The 24,212-nt window shown below is 46.7% G+C and overlaps 1 protein-coding gene across 1 annotated transcript in view; it reads right to left on the reverse strand.

Moving 5' to 3' along the window:
* The window catches only part of RAB27B (RAB27B, member RAS oncogene family), a 142,473-nt gene extending 126,650 nt beyond the window's left edge, over window positions 1-15,823 (reverse strand). The window contains exon 1 of the mRNA XM_029579826.1: window positions 15,577-15,823. The gene's annotated coding sequence lies outside the window, so the exon portion shown is untranslated. The remainder of the gene's footprint in view (window positions 1-15,576) is intronic.
* Window positions 15,824-24,212: the final 8,389 nt, after the last annotated feature.

Here is a 24,212-nt window from a genome sequence, read left to right on the forward strand (position 1 = left end):
GCAGGTTACCAAAAAGCACAGAGTGTATAGTATGGCATACATTGATAAAAATCAGACTGCACTTCCAGCAGTCTTGCAGGCTACCAGTTATAATGGAACATTATCATAGGCACTGTTCATTTCTTTGGGAACCTGGCACGAGAGCTAAGACCAGAAAGGGCTGTTTACTGATTTTACCAGGAACTAATACCAAGTTCGGCCCATGGCATATGCACACTTGAAGGAGGAGGGCCTTTTTCAAAAAGGTCTTTTTCTTTCCATTCTGGGCTAGTGCTTAAGGACAAACATCTACGTTGATTAAGGCCCTAGGTTTTATAATATTCATATGACTGAGCAATGCACTCTCCCACTATATAATAAACAATTCAACAGTGAAGTCCCGCATACTTGTCCCTATATTTTTTCAGGTTAAAATTTTTATTATTTTTATTCTCCAAAAATACCAAAAATTTTAAAGTGAAAAAAATATAGTGACCAGTGTGTGTGGCTTCACTGTTGTATTATAATATTCATATGGCATTTACAGCAGCACTTACAAAAGGTAGCACAGTAATTGTGAGTCTTTTGTCCCACTACATTTGCCCGATTTTCCTATCTACTGTATTGACACAAACCTTAATTCACACCCAGTCCTCTTCCTCCCTAGTGCCCTCTATTTATCTCACACCGGCTTGCATTCTGTCACAGTTTTGGTTAGTAATATTTCTGCTAGCAGACTATTCTATGCAGCTGCAGCCTTCTCAGCATGGAAGCTCTCTCTCTCATATTTCCTCTGTCTTCTTCCCTACTGCTTTAAATCATTCACTCATGTGAGGTTAAGCAATAGATTCCAAGCCCAGATAGACGCTGTCAATGATCTGAGCAGTTCTTCCTTGCCGTAGAGTGGTGAAGAAATCATTTTTGAAAAGTGTGCATGCCAACAGGGTCACCCCCTGCAATCATTGCCTTCCCTGTCAGGTACCCTGTTACAGCCTAAGGCATCAGTACGAAACCTAGGTGGTTCAGCTCAGTCAAAATTTCACCATGGAAACTGACATCACGAAGGTAAGTTAAGGACTTCCTTTATGCACCTGCGCCAGATCCATCAACTGCACAACTACCTCGATAAGTACAACCCTGCTACGGAAATTCATGCAGTAATCACGAGCCGAATGGAGTACTGCAACTTCCTGGAGACACTCAGGGGTAGATTTTATAACGTGCGCGCGCTTCCCGGCGCACACACATAGATGGCGCGCACACGTTATAAAATCGGGCGGCTGCACGCACATGCGCGCCGGATTTTATAATCCGTGCATGCAGGAGGGACAAATTTTGTAAGAGTACGCGCGGCGACACAATCAGGCCTCCTAGAATTCCCTACCCACCTAACCTTCCTTCCCTTTCCCCTCTCCACCCTGACCCCTAACTAGCTACCCCTAATTTTTTTTTTTTTTTTTTTTTTTTTAACTTACTGCATCTTGGGAGCAGAAGCAATGTGGGGGCACACTTCCCCGGGACAGCGTACAATGGCACTCTCCCGGCCCGCCCAGACCCTGCCCCTTTGAAGAGGGCCGTCACTTGTACGCATACAGGGGTTTACGCTCGTGGCCGGGCAGAGTGCGCAAGGCCCAACCAGACACGTAAGCCCCGGGATTTACACGCGCAGGCCTTTTAAAATCCTGCCATTCATACTATAATCGCATAATACAGTATGAAGTGTCTCCAGCTCCTTCAAAGTACTGCCAATAGAATTTTGGTAGGAGCCAAAGCAGCCAAGCACATAAAACCAATACTCCAACATCTACACTAGTTGAAACTCTCTGGTTCACTTACAAGTGCGTGAATGCTGTTATGGCATGGTAAGGTTCTAATTATTTATTTCGTTATTTTTTTGCAGGGTTTGTGTTACTTCCCAAAGTATTTGGCAGTGAAGGGAATTTGTTTTGCTGTTACTGAGATTACACTGGATATTTGAATTTTTTTTTTTTCGCATGTCCTAGTTCTGTTCTGCACCTATTGCAAATCTTTTTATGATGATTATTACTGTTTTATTGTAGTTTTAAGCATTTTTGGAAAGAGGTTCATAAGAGAATATACTGATATTGTTTTATTACGGGATTGGATCTGATGTTTTTGAAGTGTTTTTCGTTGACTTTTTAAATGATATTGTATATTTATAAAACTACAATAACTATAAAATAAATTAATATAGATTAATAAGGCATTTTAATGTTGGTAAATGCTTGAAGTAATAGAATTAAAATATTTTAAAATGTTACTCGTGCTTAATGGCTGTTGCAGACTACTCAGAAATCCATTGCTAAGGCATTATTTATCAATAGAGTACAACTAGTAGGGCCTAGATTTGTATGTCTACTTCCCACCCAAGTTAACCTTGGGCCCCCCCCCCAAAAAAAAAAAATTCAGTTCTGGATATGCTACTGATTTGAGTACTAATTTGCTTTGGTCATCATCTGGGGTCATGTGAATTTTAATAGGGTCACATCAGAAAAATAAACGGAAAACTCTGCTGTAGACATGTTAAATATGTATTGGTTTACAGACCGTTGATATTCTACCTTCTTACCAAGACTTGCCTCAAGTGGATTATAAACAATTTAAAACAAACAACTGCATTTGAAATAACAAAGAGGTGATCAACTTCATAGCAGAGAATCTAACTTCATGCCCTTGATCAAAAGTGCAGGGAGTTAGGTCAGGGAGCTGGGGGTCTCAGCTGGGAAGACCTGGCTGAAAAACCACGTCTTAGCTTTTTCCTTGAAAGTAGTGTAGCAAGCTCAAGTCACAGGGGTAGTGTTACTTTGCTCCCAATTGTTGGTTCATAACAGCTGAAGGCACACAATCTGGACAATCTGGCACAGGCCAGAGGGGGAGATGAGAGAAAAGCCTTTGGGGAGGACTGGTGAACTCTTGTTGGTGTGTCGAGGTACTCGGGCATATGCCTAGTAACTCTCAGAACTCAAACAGCAGCAACCTTGTCTATGAAAAGGCAGCAAGGGAAACATTACACCAGGCCCTAGAACACTAATACACTACACAGTGGGCAAACAGAACAAACCAGACTGCTACAAATCCAGACAGAGAAACTAGATGCTAGCCAAAATTCTGCATCTCTGTTACACATGCACATCACAGACAGACCCTTACCTAAGACAGAATAAGGGACTACAAATTAGAAACAAACATTCAGCAAAACTGAAATGGAAAGCCTGAGAAACCAGACTCTGTGAACATGGAAAACTGAAGAAAAAGCAAAATACAAATATACAAGAAATGCACATTCCCAATGTTGTTATATTCCAATCGCTGAAAGGCAAAACATATATACTTTGTTGTCTGATCTTATTTTTCTAATCAGTTGATCCCAGTCTCTTTTTCCCCCTTGTCTGTCTTTTCCTTGTTCTTTTCTCAGGTTCTCTCTTATTCTGTTCATTTTGTTTCCTTTCTCCTTCACACACACACACTCACATGTTCTCTCACACAGGATCCCACTCTTCCATTCTCTCTCTCACATACACACAGGTTCCCACTCCCACATGCTCTCTGTCACATGCTTTCCCTCTCACACATCCCCCATCAGGCAGGCTCTCATTCACATCCCCCCCCCACCCCAAGCAGGCGCCTATTCACACTAGAGATGAGCTTCGTTTTTCTGGCTCGGGTCGGGTTTCAGTTCGGGCGCTTCGTGGGAAAACGAGCTTTCCCACGGATCGTTTTTCTGAAAAATTGAAGCTGGAACCCAAACCCAAAACCGAAAAACGAACTAAATAAAAAAAAATCTGAATCGGAAAAAAAACACCCCAACCCTTCACATTTACTATATTACAACACCCCCCCCCCCCCCCCAACCACCACCATCCCAATCCCTCCCCAAGACTTACTAAAAGCCCTGGTGGTCCAGCGGGGTCAAGCAAGCAATCTCTCTCTCCGGGCCTGCTACGAATCAAAATGGCACCGATGGCCCTTTGCCCTTACGATGTCACAGGGGCTACCGGTGCCATTGGTCGGCCCCTGTCACATGGTAGGAGCAATGGATGGCCGGCGCCATCTTGTGCTCCTATCTTGTGACTGGGGCCGACCAATGGCACCGGTAGCCCCTGTGACATAGTAAGGGGGCTACCGGTGCCATTTTGAATACTGGCAGCCGATGGCCCGAGTGCAGGAGATCGCTCTGGGACCCCCGCTGGACCAACAGGGACTTTTGGCAAGTCTTGGGGAGGACCCCGCTGGACCACCAGGGCTTTTAGTAAGTTTTGGGGAGGGATCGGGATGGTGGGGGGGTTGTAATATAGTAAATGTGAAGGGTTGGGATTTTTTTTTTTTTTTTTTATAAATGTGCTCCTCCCTCCCACACAAACCCGAAAAACAAATTTTCCCCGAAGTTCAGGGAAAATCCGTTTCATGCTTCGCATCCCCCAAACCACAACGAATGCACATCTCTAATTCACACACACACACACACACACACACACACACACCTCCATTCACCCCCCCCCCCCAATCCCTACCTCCAGCCAGGTTCCCATTCACACACACACACAGGCAGGCTACCTTTCATATAAAACACACGCACAAAACACATCAGGCTCCCAATCGGAAGCAAAAGTGGTGAACCTGATCTGCTGCTGCTCCACGTGTGCCTGCCCGCAGTATTCAAAACTTGTGGCTAATTCTCCTCTAGACTGATCTCGCAATGCATGAGATCAACACACAGCATTTACTGGCTGCACGGGGTTTGAATGTCCAGGGTTGGCACACATGGAGGAACACGAGAACGGACGCCTTTCGGTGAGTATGCTGGCCTCCTCCTCTTCTTTTCAACAGTGTTGTCTGCCTCCTCCTTTTTTTGGCCACCAGAGAACCAGTGGGTTTATGCTCCCCTGCCAACAGATGGAACAAGCTGACATCACAGCATATATAGCCCTGTAGTGACCCCAGCCTGCCAGTATTCTGTTCAAAAGCAACAGTGGACAGTAGCAAAAAACTTGATTAAAACATGATTGAAAACAGGTAACCAGAACTGTACTCGACCAACCATGTAAGATTCTAGATACTCCAAGCTAGGGACTGGATGAACACTTACCAGTAATCCCTTGGGATCCAGAGCCCCACATGTGGTCTATTGACACACTCATGCGGTAGCCAAGGGCGAGAAGCTGAACCAGTTTGTCTACACTAAGGAAAACAAAATTATCAGGTAAATAATGTCTCCATTTCCTAGCATGTAGACAGATGGACTCAAGACCAATGGTATGTACCAAAGCTACTCCCCAACAGGGTGGGAAGCTGCCCACGGTTCAGTCAATACCGCATGTGAAAAGGCTGCATTCTCCCTAGTCTGCACATCCAGATGATAAAACCTGGAAAAAGCATGTAAGGAGGACCATGTCGCAGCTCAGCAGATAATGATGGGAGACAACAAACTAACCTCCACCCATGACATTGCCTGAGCCCTAGCGGAATGAGTTCTAACCTGAGTAGGCAATGACTTTTCAGCATCTACATAAGGGACCGAAACTACCTCCTTAATCCAGCAAGCTATGGTAGCCTGAAAAGCCAGAGCATCCTGCTTACTCTCGCCATGGAGAATAAACAGGCGTTCCATCTTTTGAAAAGGTTCAGAAACCTGCAGATACAGCAGGACAAGCCTCTTAACATCCTGTTGAGCTTCCTCCCGTGACCGCAGCCATGGGAGGCCTCTTACCTGCCTGCTTGCTTCCCTGACACTGTCCTTCCGCGGCCCAAAGACCGCCCTCATGGTCTCCCGCAGCAGGAGCCATGGGTTCCTGCGGCCCGGCCGCCATCTTGCTGGTGCGGCAGGAGCCATGTCGGGGTTCCCAACGTGGCAGGAGGCCGCTGACATTCCTTGATTCCTCCGGGGGAAGGGGGCCCTTGTCTCCGTCCTCATCCGTGGCAGGAGCCACCCTTGACCTCGGCCTTCATGGCTCGGACGCCACCGCTCTCTTGTCGGGCCTGGTCGAGGCATGTTATGGCTCCTCCTCTCCTCAGCAGCAGCATGGCCACTGTCCGTGGTCCTGTACCTTCTTCCTGTTCCTCCTTATGCACGGCGCCGTGCCTTCTGTCCAGATTTAAAAGGCCAGTGAGGGAGTGCGCCCTGGATGACATTTCCTGGATCTCCCTCTTCAGCCCCATAAAAGGGCTCAGTTGCCATTCAGTCTTCGCCTTCACAAGGAGCCAGTTCTTCTCCAGGACACCTAGTCTTCTGCTCCTGCTTGGCTTCCGGTATCTTCATGTTCTTCGTGGGATCCCTTGATGTCGTCATCTGTCCTGAAGTCTCCATTGTCCCAGTCCTGAAGTTCCATGGTCCAGTCTTCATGTCCTGATGTTCGTCCTGTCCAGATGTCTTCCCGGACTACACCTTGATCTGTCCCAGCATGGCCTGCGACCAGCCCAGCTGGGCTGTGTAGGGCACACTACGGCTCAGTGGTCCGTGACAACCCCCACTGGGGTATGTGGGGCGCTGGTGGATCTTCTTCCATCTAGCAGAGCCGAAGACATCTATGTCCTTCCTGTAACCTCCAGGGCCCAGAGTCTTCTAGATGTCTCACTTGCTTGTCCTGGCTGCCCTTCGGTGAGTGTCTCCAGAGAGTTTGCAATGATGTCTGGGATCTTCGCCTTTGAGGCCTGTCTTGTACATAGTCCTCCGATGTACTGGCCTCCGGCTATGCCTAGCCTCCAGCGGGCAGTGCTCCAGTGGATAGCCTGAGGGCCATTCTGACCACTGCAGTCTCCTCCCCGGCTGTGGGTGTTAGCACCTTCCCAGAGTCTTCTTCCTGAGTTTTATCCTGGTTTTAACTCATCTCATTTTATTTATTTATTTTTAATTTATTTATAAACTTTTCTATACCATCATTTGGAACATGCAGTCACAATGGTTTACAAATAAGAATAATGGAAATAAAATAACAATCCTCACTTCGTCCAAGTCTGATCTTCATCTGCATCCTGTCTTCATCAGCATCCATGTTCAAGTCCTCAATCTCCTCTGCCTCATGCCTGGCCTGCCGCCTCTGCCATTACCCAGTGGCAGGTCCGAAAGGGTTTGAAGTGGTCGAAGGACTACTCAGAGGCCAACCTTGAGTGGTTGGTGTCACCGAGGTGTGCAGGTCGGCAGGGGTCTGGTCTTCACTCCATCCCAGACAAGGACCCGTCTCACCGCAAGGGTACACACTCCTCGTCCTGCACTGGGGAGCGCCCCCTAGCGCTGCCTTCCACCACAGTGCAACACATCCAAGGAGTGCAAGAGACAATACTCCTCCGCATCCCTGACCTTATCCAGGGACGGCAAGGGGATGGACTGATTCAGATGAAAGTCCAAGTCTACCCTTGGCAAGAAGGATAGAACAGTATGCAGCTGCAATGCCCCCAAAGTCACCCAAAGGAATGACTCCCAGCAAGACAAGGCCTGCAGGTCAGAAATTTGATGCGCTAAACATATAGCTACCAGGAACACAGTCTTTAAGGTCAACAACTGCAAGGAAAGGCTACGCAGCGGTCAGAACATAAGGCCCGCCAAAAAAAAATCCAGGTTTAACCAAGTTAAGACTCCACAAGGGAACTGGTAACCTCAAGGGAGGCCTAAGATGCTTCACTCCCTTCAAATAATGGTTCACATCAGGGTGAGACGACAATGAACCACCATTCATCTGGCCCCTGAAACAGGTAAGAACCACAACCTACACCTTAAAGGAATTAAGGGCTAATCCTTTATTCTACCTATCCTGCAAAATGTCCAGAATTAGTGGGATCTTAACATAACAAGGCAGAACACCACTTTCCTCACACCAGGCCTCAAAATCTCTCCAAATCCATGAATAAGCCAATGAAATGGAGAACTTGCGAGCGCAGAGTAAAGTGGCAATCACCACAGAGGAATAACCACACTTCAACAGGCGAGCCCTCTCAAGGGCCAAACAGTCATTGCTGCAACAGATCACTGTGTGGCAGAAGGGGGATCTCCAACAAGAGTCCTTGCAAATCCACATACCATGGACACCTGGGCCAGTCTGGTGCCACCAGGAGTACTAGCCCCCTGTGGCCTTCGATCTTGCGAATTATCCTGCCCAGCAAAGGCCACAGAGGAAAGGCATAAAGCAATCTGTCTTCCAACCAGACCTGTAGAATCGAGGAATCTTTGCATTGCGAGAAGTCGCCAGCAAGTCTAGGAATGGAAAGTCCCAGTGATCCACAATCAGCTGAAATGCCTCTGCTGACAGCACCCACTCTCCTGGGACCAGACTGTCCCTGCTTAGAAAGTCCATTCGTACGTTGTCTTTTCCTGCAATGTGAGAGGCCAAGATCATCTGCAGCTGACCTTCCACCCATTCCATAAGCTGGTCTATTTCCTGCGACACTTGCTGACTCGATTCCTCCCTAGCGATTGATGTAGGTCACCAACATTGCATTGTCAGACATCCCGCAGCCTGTGGCTGAACTGCAAGCACGCCAGCCAAACAGCCAGAGTTTCCAGGTAAATGCTGTTCCAGCGAGACTCTTTGGCATTCCAATGCCCTTGGGCCATTAACTCCAGATAGTGAGCTCCCCAACCGTGGAAACTCGCATCTGTTGTGAGTAACAACCAGATCGGAGAGGGCAAGGAAACTTCCTTTCTCAGATGATCCTCCTGCAACCACAACTGGATGCAGGAGCAAATTTCCATCGGCAAGTGGAGCCAAACCGCATAGTCCTGAGACTGCGGTTTCCAGTGACACAGCAGAGCGCGCTAAAGAGGACGCATATGCACCCTCACTCAAGGCACCACTTCTAGGGTTACCGCCATCAAGCCGAGTACCTGTAGGTAGGACCACACCATCGGGCAAATGGTGCTCACCAACTGACGCACTTGAGACATCAATTTCTGAATCCGAACTTCCTGCCCCATGTTGAACCAGACCCCCAGATACTCCAATGACTTGTATGGCTGAAGATTGCTCTTGGTCAGGTTCACCACCCAACCGAGCTCCAGCAATCAGGAGATCACCTTGTGTGTCTCCAGGCAGCTCTCTTCCTAAGACTTGGCTTGAATCAGCCAGTCATCCAAATACGGGTGACCGGGATCCCTTCTCTTCGCAAGGCCACCACTACGACCACCATAACCTTGGAAAATGTTCTGGGAGCAGTGGCTAAACCAAAGAACAGCACCCAAAACAGATAATGGCACCCCAACACCACAAAGCACAGAAAGCATTGGTGTTCCAATCGGATGGGAATATGAAGGTAAATCTCTGACAGATCCAGGGAGGTCAGAAATTCCCCCAACTGCACCACCATTATCAAAAAGCATGAGGTTTCCATGCAAAAATGAGTCACCGTTAAATGACGGTTGACCCTCTTGAGATCCAAGATGGGACAAAAGGACCCCCTCCTTCTTGGGCACAACAAAATAAATGGAATATCGCCCCATACTTTCTTGAGTCGTAGGCACTGGAACTACAAACCTCAGCTTGAAGAGCCTTTGAAGCATGAAATCCACTAACTGCTTCTTCTCCGGGGAGTGGCAAGGGGACACGATGAACACGTCCCAAGGAATACTGCAAAATTTCAGCACATATCTTTCTCATATCACCTCCAAGACCCACTGGTCCAGCGTGATCTTGACCCACTTCTGATGAGAGAGAGAGAGAGAGAGAGAGAAACATCCCCCTCTCTCGTTCCTGAAGCTGGGAAGGTCTGCCACCTGAGCCCGCTCCTCTCTTGGGCTGCCGGGGACAAAAGGACTGAGACCTACCAAAAGTCTGAGTCCACTGAAAGGTCAACCTTCTATAGGTGTGAAACTGCTTGGAAGCCCAGAGACAACACATCATATAGGTCCTATAACTGCTTCTTATCTTCTGGCAACTGAGTAACCGGAGATTCACCTCACTTACTGGTCAGTTTCTCCAACTCGCTCCCAAACAAGAGTGAGCCTTTAAAGGGCATCTTGGTAAGAATAGCTTTGGAAGCTGCATCAGCTGACCAATTTCACAACCAGAGTTGACACCTGGCCGCTATCACCGAAACCAGTCCTCTGGTCGAGGTACGGACCAAATCACAGCCTATGTCTGCTAAAAAGGCGGCAACGGGCTCCCTAACCGCTCTGGAATTCCCTCCAGACTCATCAACTTCCTGAGAGAGAAGCAGACAAGATCTTGCCACTACGGCGCATCAGGAAGCAATCTGTAAAGTCATTGCCACTGCCTCAAAGGCTTGCTTAAGAATAGCCTCAATCCTATCATGTACATCCTTCAAGGCGCTCCTCCCTCTATGGGAATAGTTGTCCGCTTAGAGATGGCACATACCAGTGCATCCACTTTGGGAAAATGCAAGCGTTTCTCACAGCCGGATCCAGGGGGTACAGGCCTTCCAATGTCTGACCCCCCTCTGAAATTTGCCTCTGGGGTTTCTCATTCCAGATCAATCAATTCCTGAATGGCATCCATCACAGGGAAAAAACAAAAGGATTTACGTAAGGAAATCAAAATGGGATTCTTCCATGGATCCAACATGGGACACCCAGCTGTTTCAAAGTCTGGGAAATCAGGGCCAGCAGTTCATCTCTTTGAAAGAACCACAACATGGTTCCATACGGTTCCAGTCCAGGAGGAATTTCCCCATCTTCCAGGGAATCAGGATCAACCTCATCATCAGTGCCAATCGGATTCCTGTCAGGAACACCCTCAGGGAGCGGAGGCGAGCTCCGGCGCTTAAGCATAGGACTGGAAGATGGAGGAGCCACCAGCTGAGGGTCCGACTGGACAGGAATAGGTGAAGCGGAGGACTGCACCTGAAAAAAGGCTTGTAAGCCTTGAAAAAATTCCACCCAAGAAAAAGCAGCCGGGTCCACAAGGAACTGGAAATGGTCCCACAAAACTACCTTCGCCTGAGGAGGTGCCAGTCAAGGGAGAGCCAAAGTCTGTTGTCACTCCAGCCAAGGCCGTGACCAACCCATCATCAGAATGGGAGGAGCCAGGCTTTACAAAGTCCGAGGAAGACAACTCTCCCTGAGCAGCACTGACACAGCGAGGTCAGGCTGAGAAGCTCAAATATGACAGGAAATACAAATAGGAAGACGCTTAGGCTTCTTGTTTACCAGTGCTATTGCTGCGATAAATGTGCGTCAGAACGACTCATGCTCAAAACGATTATGCATAAAAAAAAATAAGCGCCGCAGAAGGGAAGCACGGCAAGGCACACACACAACTCGTACGCCAAGCTAAGCATGTGAACAGTTCAAAACTTATGCGTGTAAGAGGCACACCCAAAACCGAGTGCACAACGCATGCGCAGAGCCGTTGCAATGCGCACATTGACGGCCTGTAGAGGGCAGCAGAGCACGCACAGGAGTGCGCAAAAAATGCCACCGCAGCCTACCACACTGCGTGCAAGAAAAAAGACTAACTGTGGGGCTTAATCCACCAGGGGACGCTCAACCCACCAGGCTGCCCAGTTCCCCAACCTTAACTGGGAATGAATGCGGGATGGCGTGCTGAGTACAGAGACCAGAGGAAGTCCTGAAACCCCTCTGTCTATGTTTCAAAGGTAAAACTGCTCTTTTTTTTTTTGAAGCCTTACCTGAGCTTAGAGTTTACCGGTCTCCGGCTATGGAGGGAGTGGGCAACTCGAAAACAGAAATTCTATTCATTGGTAACAAAATTACAGAGAAAATAGAGGCTGATTTTGTAGCCCACTCCCAGTCTCATAAGATTGTACGTGAAGTAAGAGACTTGGGTTTCATTCTCGATTCCGAGCTAACTATGAAACCTTCAATAAAGTCAATTATAAAAGATGGCTTTTACAAGTTAAGAGTGCTGAGAAGGTTGAAGCCTCTGCTGCATTTGAATGATTTTCAAATTGTCTTGCAGGCCCTAATACTACCAAAATTAGATTACTGCAATGCGCTACTGCTAGGGGTTCCCTTGTCAACTATTCGTCCCCTACAATTGCTGCAGAATGCGGCCGCTCGATTGTTGTCCAATATAAATAGGTATAACCATGTTTCTCCAGTATTGATGAAGTTACATTGGTTGCCAGTCCAGTCTCGGATTCATTATAAGTGTCTTACCTTAATTCACAAAACCATATATGGTAACAATACTGAATGGCTCAACACTTCACTGCGTATTCATGTCCCAACACGAAATTTAAGATCTCTTGGGCAAGCTTTACTACCAATTCCATCACCCAAATTGGCTCATTTGGGATCTGTGAGAGAGAGGGCATTGTCCTTGGCTGGACCTGGGATGTGGAACTCCCTTCCGGTCGAAATTCGACTGGAGGAGAATATCAATAGTTTTAAAAAACAGATAAAGACCTGGCTATTTCAACAGGCTTTTAATTAGGCCAACTGATTCTTTTCTTCCTTTACACTTTACTTAAGGGGTAATTAGAAGGAGATATTAAAACCCTACGGGTTTAGAGGGATAGAAGGGCGCAAAAACGATAAAATAAGGGAGGTATAGGCCTGGGTATGAAGGGTGATGAAGTTTGAAGGGTTTTAATGTGGAAAATTTAGCTATTAAGACTTTTGTTTTATATGTTTTTAAATTTTAATGTGACACTATTTTGTATTTGATTTAACTATGTAAATCGTTAGTGAGATATATGTTTTATGGGTTATGGACTTTTTTGAATTTTTGCTACTGCAAATTCTAATATTGTTAACCGCCTTGATATTAACTTGAAAGTCGGTATACAAAGTCAAATAAATAAATAAAATAAATAAATCTGCTGTCACCACCACGTTTGGCCTCCTGAACCCACTGCCTTTCAGCTGAACTAGCAGCTATGTCCACGCCGGAAAACCTAGTTATGGGACCAAGGCACACCTCTGAGGGACCATGGAAATCACTTCAGGAATTCTCAACTGGGGGAGGGACCTTTTGTTATCACCACAGGAGAGCGGGGATTTCTTTTCCTTAATTTAGATTTCAAATTTCTCCTTCCAAAAAACTCCAAGCAATCCCCATAGAGAGATGCACGTCCACCATCTGTTGGAGATAGAGAATACTGGCAGGCTGAGGTCACTGCTCAGTGTCCATCTGCTGGCAGGAGAGCATAAATCAACTGGTCCTGAGTCCATCTGCCTACACACTAGGAAATGAAATATTTCCTTAGATTATTCCTGAGTCTATCCCCTATCATACTTAAGAACATAAGCAGTTACCATACTGGGTCAGAGTCCATCATGCCTAGCATCCTGTTTCCAACAGTGGCCAATATAGGATACAAGTACCGGGCAAGTAACCCATCCTACTAATGCCAGTAATAAGCAGTGGCTATTCCCTACGCCAACTTATATAATAGCAATTTACAGACTTCTCCAGGAACTTGTCCAAACTTTTTTTAAAATCCAGCTAAGCTAACTGCCTTACCACATCCTCTGACAACAAATTACAGAGCTTATTTGGGCACACAGTGAAAAATAATTTTCTCTGATTTGTTTTAAATTGTGCTACTTGTTAACTTCATGGAGTGCTCCCTAGTCCTTCTATTATCTGAAAGAGTAAACTGATTCACATTTACACATTCTAATCCTCTCATGATTTTATAGACCGCCACCATTATCTGCCCTCAGGCTTCTCTTCTCCAAGCTGAACCCTTATCCCATGACTCCTCATTCCATAACCTCCTTTCCACTGAGAGAGACCTGTGTCCTGTTAACTAATACCTTGGCAGTATCTGAATGTCTCTATCATATCTCCCCTATCCCACCTTTTTTCTAGGGTATACATGTTTATATCTTTGGTCCCATATGCTTTAGAACAAAGACCACTGACCATTTTAGTAGCCATTGGGACAACTCCATCCAAACTCCTTTTAAGGGTGTGGTCTCCAGAATTGTATTTTTATCTACATAAAGGGTGGGGACTAATAAACCTACATTTACAAGTAAAATAACATTTTACTCATGAAAATAGCTTTCATTATTATTCTTGGGGAAAGACTAATGAAACAGGCCTTTAGTAGGAGTTCATTCTGAGATCTTACATCAGTGTGTGAACAGCTCTTAACTTTTTTCCACTGGAATCACTTTCAGATGATAACACATAATCAGACTATTGGTACTTAGTGACCATAATTTTATAAACTTCCCACAGAGCAGTAAAGTCTGCATGAACAATGTACACGCAGACTATACTGAGGATTTTCAAAGCAATCTTATGCATGTAAGTTTGCTTCAAAAAATCCTTCTTTCCTTAGTTGGCAGGATAGGCATTGTATTGTCCATGCATAAAGCTACACCTGCTCCAAGCAGGGCGTAACATATGCTTGGTAACTTCCAAAGTCCTAAAAGTAAGGTATGTAAGTCATATCCCTACCCTCAGCTCTGGCCCTTGGAATGCCTACTCCCGGTGCACAGGAAAGTATGCGTGACCTCAGCTTACACACATTCTTTTAGGCGCACTGGCCCCAGCTGATTTTCAAAGCACCACTTACATGCACGAAACTGAGTGCTACATGCACAAGACACTTTGAAAGGCAGGCTCATTGTACACTGCATATAGTAGAAAAGGATAAAGCTCAAGCACAAAGGTTTGAAGAAAATAAATCATTCTTGACTCATCTGAAACATTCTTTTCAAGGAGAAATTACTGCCAAAAATTAAATGAAATCACAGAGTTGCTAAATATATTTGAGAAGGAACAGGAATTAGGGCCGTCTCCAAACCCAGCTGCACCATAGAAAACAATGTTATTCATACTTACTGCAGCCGATTCTGCTCTAAACCTCTGCTACTGCTAAATATAAGACGTATATCATGACATATAGTACATGACAAACATTTGTGGGGGGAAAAAAGTGTGCTGATAAATTGGCTAAATAATGTTTTGCTGTTTAACATTTCAGTTGGAGCCAACTGCTGCAGGCCACAATCAAGTTAACAGATCGCTTGTGGTTCGATTGCAATTTTTGATCTAGAAAGGCATTCAAAAGTAAGACACTATAAACAAAAGAAGAGACCTGACAACGCTCAAGTCCTGCTAGAATCCCTCAGACAGACTAATAGGGCTATAATTTGATTTTACAGAAAAGTGACCTGAATTGCCCCTTTCTGTTCAGTATGTACAGCCCCCCCCCATGTGCAATTCCAGCAAAACTACAAAAAGAACTTTTACATCAAAACCCACCTTGTCCAGTCTGAGAACCAGCTGTCAGCACATGCTGAGGCAGAGTCCTACCGTCTGCTAGCAACTTCACGGCTCTATTTTCATGTGGTAGACACTCCTACCTGCCCTGCCAGGGAGCACACTGTTTTCTAAAAGCTGCTTGCAAAGCAGCTGGAAAAGTGAGTTCCTCTCCCAGCCCTCATGAAAAGCGAGGAAAGCCCGACCGCTTCTCTTTAAGAGGCCTTGCCCCCTTCCTCTAGTCCCCGGGCCCTGCCTGCTGCTCGGGGGGTGAGCGCATTCCAGGACAAAACACCTTCCCCCCTCCCCCCGCCTGACAAGCATGGGCCGGGGAAGTTCTTTCGCCCCCACCCCTCCCGGCTTCAGAAAGGTAAAGCAAGCTCCGTAATTCGACACTAAGCCCCCTCGACAACAAGCTTCTGCTTTAAATCGTTAGAAAAAAACTTACAAGTTTCAGTCCCTGAAAGGCTGCGGCTGCTGCTGCTGCGGCGGCGGACGACTCCGTCAGTGCGAGTTTAGAGCCTATTCCAGCAGCACCACCCCTGAGCCAAGATCCACAAAGGGAGCGCAGGCTGCGCTATCTGAAGGGCTTGTATGTCAAGAAGGCGTGCCTGGAGAAAGCCTCAACACGGATATGAAGAGCTCACCTCCGGCAAAAGCTTTCTTGTGACTCAACGGCATTCAAGCTACGTGCGAAGCCTGCTTCTCAGCTAAAGCCTACGCACCCGCGTGTCCCTACCGCTCGGTAACACTGCTAATGCTCCGCTTGCTCTTGCTCAAGTTGTCCAGCCACATTATTTGCAGCTATTCCGTTTCCTTTTTCGAAACCTTGCTGCATAGGTACCTTGAGACAAAACAGGGCTTTTATAAATTCTGCCAGACTAAACAAGAACAACAACAACAAAAAGTTTGCTTTGATATTATAGTAGCGAGTTCCCTAGAAACTAATACAGTGCTAATCATAAGGACTTGCTTTTTGCCATTAATGCCACCTGCCTTTTACTGCCTATGTTGATATGTTGCTTACAAGTACATCTGAGGGTTAAATTAAAAAAAAAAAACCCAACTATTGTGGAGGACAGTTTTGTTAATGTGTACATCTCAATTCAAAATTTATCAATTTAGTAAACCCATGCATTTGCTGCTCAGGTGATAGTTGTATTTGTGTTTTGTCTTAATGGCGTATTTTACCTAGGTTAGTGCATAGTTGTACCTAGAAACAATAACCAAACTAAAACATACGTCAGAAAGGAAGTTGATGGTTTAGCTATAACAAGCTGTATAGTATATTTTCTATGAGACAAACATTATATTAAATGTAATCTGAAGAAGAAAAATAGTGTGGTTTTCTTTTTTTAACCCTGCAATTTTTTTCTTGCTCCTTTTATGCTTTCATCTTAGCTTGAGCCTTTCCTCATAACTTTCCAGGAAGTTTCCCCCTATTGTATATCCTCTCTGCCCCCAATATACTTACAGGTAAAATGTACTAAAACAGGTGTTCTCATTCAACCCTACCCTTGGCAAGAGGTTGTAAGTGTGCACTCTGTGCAAAGAGCTCCCAGCCCTCAGAGAATGAGTTTGACCTCTGGAGGCTAGAGTGGCAGACCTGGAGGAGCTAAGGGAGACAGAGAGGTGTATATAAAGGAGACCTTCAGGCACATAGTAGAGACGTCCCACCTCCAATCTGGCAGCCCCTGTGCTGCCTTGAAGGAAAGCATCAGATTGATGAGGCAGGAAGCAATCCTGTAGCTAGGACCTGCCCTCAAGGTGATGTAGTATCCTCTTGCCCGTGCCCAGGAGGGAAGGATTTGAACTGTTGTAGTTGGTGATTGTTATTAGGAAGGCTGGTGGACATGAGGATCGCTTGGTAACTTGCCTGCCTGGTGCGAAGGTGGCGGACCTCATGCTTCACATAGATAGGATTTTAGATAGTGCTGGGGAGGAGCTGTCTGTCTTGGAACACGTGGTTATTGGCGACATAGGAAAGTGCAGGAGGGAGGTTCTGGAAGCCAAATTTAGGATTTTGGGTAGAATGTTGAAATTAAGAACCTCCAGGATAGCATTCTCAGAAGTGCTCCCCGTTCCACATGTAGGACCCTAGAGACAGGCAGAGCTCCAGAGTCTCAATGCGTGGATGAGATGATGGTGCAGGGAACAGGGGTTTCTAGGCATCATTTTGGGGATGGGGATGGGATGAAAGGATGAGCTCCACCTTAACCAGAAGTGGAAGCAGGCTGCTGGCACTAACATTAAAAAGGAAATAGAGCAGCTTTTAAACCAGTAGATGGGGGAAAGCCCATCTACTGGGGGAAAGTCACTCAGAAGTTCATGGTTCCGAATGATGTATCTTTGAAGGATACTAAGACAACAAGGAAATAAGGGCATCCCAGTAGAGAGGTTACAATAATTGCCAAAATGTACCAGATATCTTTAGGTAAAGAGCAGAAAGATGCTGAATTTCCCTTGTCACCTGATGAGCATGTTATTAATATAAACAAAAATCAGTGGGAGCACTGAGAGGAGAGGATCACCTTGCTAGAGGCTGAAAGGAATCAGTAAGTTCTGCTTGAGAAATTTTTTAAAAGTATTGGAGAGAAGGAAACTATTGGGGTATATTAATGAGGGTGTTTGTTAGTGTTTAGAAACAGAAATTTGTTTTTTTAAATAGTAAAGCAGCTAATAAACAAGTTAGTGTGTTTGATTACCAATCCTCCCATTCCTCTCCCACTCATCCCTAGCTCATCCTTTAATTTATAGGCAGGTGCCTCTTTCACATACACACACAAAAAAAATCACCTATAAAACCTATAACTTCACTTCACGAATTCCCCATACCTTATTGAGAGTTTGATCATTAGGGATGTGAATCGTTTTAGGACGATTAAAATTATCGTCCGATAATTTTAATATCGTCTTAAACCGTTATGGAACACAATACAATACAGATTCTAACGATTTATCGTTATAAATCGTTAGAATCGTGAGCCGGCACACTAAAACCCCCTAAAACCCACCCCCGACCCTTTAAATTAAATCCCCCACCCTCCCGAACCCCCCCAAAATAACTTAAATAACCTGCGGGTCCAGCGGCGGTCCGGAACGGCAGCGGTCCGGAACGGGCTCCTGCTCCTGCATCTTGTCGTCTTCGGCCGGCGCCATTTTCCAAAATGGCGCCGAAAAATGGCGGCGGCCATAGACGAAAAAGATTGGACGGCAGGAGGTCCTTCCGGACCCCCGCTGGACTTTTGGCAAGTCTCGTGGGGGTCAGGAGGCCCCCCACAAGCTGGCCAAAAGTTCCTGGAGGTCCAGCGGGGGTCAGGGAGCGATTTCCCGCCGCGAATCGTTTTCGTACGGAAAATGGCGCCGGCAGGAGATCGACTGCAGGAGGTCGTTCAGCGAGGCGGAACCCTCGCTGAACGACCTCCTGCAGTCGATCTCCTGCCGGCGCCATTTTCCATACGGAAAATGGCGCCGGCCATACGCGTATGGCCGGCGCCATTTTCCGTACGAAAACGATTCGCGGCGGGAAATCGCTCCCTGACCCCCGCTGGACCTCCAGGAACTTTTGGCCAGCTTGTGGGGGGCCTCCTGACCCCCACGAGACTTGCCAAAAGTCCAGCGGGGGTCCGGAAGGACCTCCTGCCGTCCAATCTTTTTCGTCTGTGGCCGCCGCCATTTTTCGGCGCCATTTTGGAAAATGGCGCCGGCCGAAGACGACAAGATGCAGGAGCAGGAGCCCGTTCCGGACCGCTGCCGTTCCGGACCGCCGCTGGACCCGCAGGTTATTTAAGTTATTTGGGGGTGGGGGATTTAATTTAAAGGGTCGGGGGTGGGTTTTAGGGGGTTTTAATGTGCCGGTTTTTCGATTTTTCGATTTTTTAACGATTTTCACGATTTTTCACGATATTTTACCCCCCCAAACGGCAACAATACGATTCCCTCCCCCTCCCAGCCGAAATCAATCGTTAAGACGATCGAGGACACGATTCACATCCCTATTGATCATTCCCTTGTAGTCCACTACCTGATATAGAGTGAATACAATAATACATTTAAAGGACCCTAATTAGACACATTCCTACTCCCATAGCAACCTAAAACTTAACTAGGAACCGAACAAATTTGAGATGAAGGCAGCAGTCCAGCAACAAAAAGGGGGCCTCCCAGTCTTTTGTATCGAGTGTCACATGTACGAATTTTTATCCACCGGTGAGAAGTTGTACATGTGCATCTGATGCAAAGAGCTCCTGTCTCTCAGAACAAGTCCGATTTCTGGAGGCTAGAGTGGCAGACCCAGAGAAGTTGAGGCAGACAGAGAGGTATATAGATGAGGAGACCTTCAGGGACATAGTAGCCAAGTTCCAACTTCACACTGGCAGCCCTGGTGCTTCCTTGGTGGAAGAAGGTCTCATGATTGGAGAGCATCAACCTGGTGCAGTAGGAAAAGATCCTGTAGCAAGGACTTGCTCTCCATGAGGTGCATTGTCCTCTCGTGCCCAGGGCCGGCACGTTCATTAGGCAACCTTCGGCTGTCGCCTAGGGTGCCGAGCCATAGGGGAGGCTGAAGAGCAGCCACGTGGTGCCGCAAGTGGAGCCTATCCCGCTTGTGGCAAACAGAAATAGAGACTGTGTGCTTCTCAGGGCCGCAAGCAGCGCACTGCTCACAGCCCTGAGAAACACACAGTATTCGCCCCCCCCCCCACCCACACCTGTTTCGGCGCCGACTGTTTCTATTTCTCTTTGCCGCAAGCGGGTTAGGCCCCATTTGCGGCACCACGTGGCTGCTCTTTGGCACCCCCTAAGGCCCGGCGCCCTGAGAAGCACACAGTTGGTGCTGAAACAGGTAGGGAGGGGGTGTAACTGGTGGGGGCGGCAGCGCAAGGGTCACCTAGGGCACCCAATACCCTTGCATCGGCCCTGCTCGCAAGGAGGATGTATCTCCCAGGGCTACTGCCCAAGAGGAAAGGGTTGAGTCGGCCAACATAGTTGGTGATTCGATTATTAGGAATGTAGACAGCTGGGTGGTTGGTGGGCATGAGGATCGCCTGGTAACATGCCTACCTGGTGCGAAGGTGGCGGACCTCACACGTCACCTAGATAGGATTTTAGACAGTGCTGGGGAGGAGCCGGCTGTCGTGGTACATGTGGGCACCAACCGTAACCAGGGTGGAACCAAACTGCTAGTGCTAACCTTTAAAAAGGAGATAGAGCAGCTTTTAAACTAGAACAAAGTGGAAAGCCGACAGTCACTCAGCAGCACATGGTTCGGAGAGAGTTATCTTCAAAGGATACTAGTGACGCATTAGAAGTAGGGCGGCCCAACAGTGAGGTTCCATTAATAAGAAAAGTAATCCAAATGCCTGTAATTAAAAACTCACCTGAGCTAAAAGATTCCAATTTATCCCTATCAATTAGAAAGTAGAATGAAAATACAAACAAAAAACACACTTTGAAATGTTTGTATGCTAATGCCAGAAGTCTAAGAAGTAAGTGAGTCTTGGGGGGATCGGGAGTGTGGGGGGGCTTTCCATTTAGTTAAATTTGAAGGATTGGCGTGTTTTGTTTTTTTTTCTTTGTGTAGTTCCTGAATAAAAAAATGATAGGAAAACCTATGAAATTTTGTGGGGTTTCCTAACTTTTTTTTTCTTCCCGAAGTGCAATCAAATAGGAAATAAAGACAAAATTTCCTATTTCATTGCAAACAACTGCACATCTCTAGTCTGTATACAATTGCTAGAAGTCTAAAAAATAAAATGGGAGAGTTACGAGTATATAGCACTGGATGAAGAGGTAGATCATCTGTCTTATTGTTCATGGCCAAAGGATTACAAACCGCAGTACTTCACCAACTTTGCAGCTTCATCGATACCAATAATATGCTCAACCAATATCCGTTTGCATTCAGAAAACACCACAGCACCGAATTGTTGCTGCTCTCCAGCTTTGACACAGTGAGACACAGCTTTGATCAAGGCTCAGCGTTCCTCCTATGTCTTCTCAACATTTCTGCAGCATTTGATACTGTTGATCACTCCATCCTACTCTCAAGACTGCGCTCCATTGGGATAACTGGCTCTGTGCTAGCATGGTTCTCTTAATACCTCATCAACAGGATCCAACAAGTCCAAATTGACTCTCTTACTTCCTCCTTAATGCCTCTGAACTCTGGGGTCCCCCAGGGTTCAGCTTTCTCTACTGCTCTGTTCAACCTCTACCTAACTCCATTATGCTACATCCTAGATGATCTTGGAGTTCACTACAAAATTTATGCTGATGATATTCAGTTCTTCTAACCTCTAAAGGAAACCTGGGCCCATCCAGAATCTCTCCTCACCCATTATCTTACAACAATCCAAAAATGGCTCAACAGCAATAAATTAGCTCTCAACATATTGAAAACGGAAATGATTATATTATCCCGCCATCCGATTACCAACACTCCTAACCTTTTCTCTTTTGATTCCCATTCCATCCCCATTTCCCAAAATGTAAGAAATCTGGGAGTAGCAATTGACCCCGCTCTCTATGTGTGACCACATAAGAACTATTCCCAACTGCTCCTTCTACAAACTACACTTACTCCATCACCTTAAGCTCCTTCTTGAATACTCTGACTTCAGGTCTGTTCTTCAAATGCTACTGTTTTCCAGGATAGATTATTGAAACTGCCTCCTAACAGTCCTACCTGTGCATGCCACCCGCCCTCTACAGATAATACAAAACTTGGCAGCAAGACCCTTTACAAGCACCCCCATGCGTGATCACTTTTCTCCTGTGCTCAGATCTCTGCACTGGCTTCCTATCACTCTCCAAGTACAATACAAGCTTGCCATCATCATTCACTCATCAATCCACAAGCTATATTCCTCATGAATTTCCTCAATAATAAAAATACACACACACACGCATACACCGTCCTCTCATATCATCTAACCAAATGATATTAGATACCCCTCCGCCAAAGTTCGCCCACCTCATGGAAACCAGAGAATGCACATTCATCTCCGCAGCACCACTCCTTTGGAACAGACTACCTAAGGAAGTAAGATGTCTGTGAGACAGAATATTCTTTAAAAAAGGCCTAAAAACATTACTTTCCAAAAAAGTGTTCCCAAATCTAAATTGACACTGGCCCCCACTTCTGATGGTGCTTTTTGCCAACCTCCGTTTCATCTGTCGCCCTATCGGGCACCATTCAACTGTATTCTGCCCTCTGCTCTCTCTCTTTCCCATAAGAATGTATTCGCCAGATCCTTTTGTTCCTCCCCCTCTCATAAGAACTTGTTTCTCCCCCTCCCCTAAGATTTTATTACTCCCACCCCCCTCCTAAGAATTTTGTATTGTATGAACATAAGAATTGTCAATTAGGGATGTGCATTCATGTGTGACGAAATAGGAAATAGAGATGATATTTCCTATTTTGTCGCATTTCGGGAGGGCAACGAAACGATAAAACCCATGAAATTTCATTTCCTGCAGTTTGGGCTGATTTTATTTCGTCTATCTCCCCAAAACGAAGCCCAAAACACACCCTGAATTACAACGGGGGTTGTAAAAAAAAAAAAAACCAACCAAAAAACCCAAACCCACCCCAACCCTTCAAATTTAATTAATTACAACCCCCCCCCCCTCAAGACTTACCGAAAGTCCCTGGTGGTCCAGCGGAGGTCCCAGGAGCGATCTCCCCCTCTCGGGCCGTCAGCTGCCACTAATCAAAATGGTGCCGATGGCCCTTTGCCCTTTGCCCTTACCATGTGACGGGCTATCAGGGCCATTGGTTGGCCCCTGTCACATGGTAGGAGCAATGGATGGCCCTCGCCATTTTTTAAGATGGCACCAGTCGTCCATTGCTCCTACCATGTGACAGAGGCCAGCCAATGGCACCGTTAGCCCCTGTCATATGTTAAGGGCAAAGGGCCATTGGCACCATTTTGATTACTGGCAGCTGATGGCCCGAGATCACTCCTGGGACCCCCGCTGGACCACCAGGGACTTTGGTAAGTCCTGGGGGGTCGGTCAGGCAAGTCTTGGGGGGTCGGGAGGGTGGGGGGTTGCAATTAATTACATTTGAAGGGTTGGGGTGGGTTTGGGGGTTTTTTTTGTTTTTTTTTTTACAACCCCCGTTGTAATTCGGGGTGTGTTTTGGGCTTTGTTTCGGGGGGGGGGGGGGGGGTAGACGAAATAAAATCAGCCCGAACCGCAGGAAACGAAATTTCCTGCGGCGGGCCAATAACAGAGGCTGAACCAAAAGGTTTGGCTGAATCACATCTCTTTTGTCAATATCCATAGGGCAGTGTGTAAACTAGTTTGAAGAAGAATAAGTGTTATTTTGCATGATTGGAGACACAGTGGGCGAGATCTTAAAAAATACGCGTGGGCCTAGATTTGTTCGCGCAACCCGGCGCGAACAAATCTACACTCGATTTTATATCATGCGCATGCTGCCGTGCGCATGTTATAAAATCCAGGGTCAGCGCGTGCATGGGGGTGCACACTTGTGCACCTTGCGTGCGCCGAGCCCTAGGGGAGGCCCGATGGCTTTCCCCATTCCCTCCAAGGCCGCTCCGAAATCGAAGCGGCCTTGGAGGGAACTTTTTTTTTGGTCCCCCCCACCTTTCCCTCCCTTCCCCTATCTAACCCACCCCCCCCCAGCCCTACCTAAATCCCCCCCTTCCTTATTTCATTGAGTTACGCCTGCCGGCTCGCCATCCCCTGGCACAGGCCGCTGTGCAGGAGGATTCTGGCCCGCCCCCGGACCGCCGCCCCGCCCCTGGTCAGCCCATTTTTTAAAGCCCTGGGATATATGCGCGTCCCGGGGCTTGCGCGCGCCTCCGAGCCTATGCGAAATAGGCTCGGCGCGTGTAGGGGTAGGTTTTCGGGGGTTACGCGCGTAACCCTTTGAAAATCTACCCCAGTGTGATTTTGAGCACAGCGGACTTTGGGAGTACAACTTGCCACTTTGAGACATTGTGTGATAACATTTAGCTTTTAACATCGCTGTTGTGAACACAACGAACATTGGGATCACCATTTGTTATTTTGGGAAATCATGTGTTAACATCTCTACTGAAAACTGTTGTTGTT

The sequence above is a fragment of the Rhinatrema bivittatum genome, chromosome 1 (assembly GCF_901001135.1).
Source record: "Rhinatrema bivittatum chromosome 1, aRhiBiv1.1, whole genome shotgun sequence".
NCBI lineage: Eukaryota > Metazoa > Chordata > Amphibia > Gymnophiona > Rhinatrematidae > Rhinatrema > Rhinatrema bivittatum.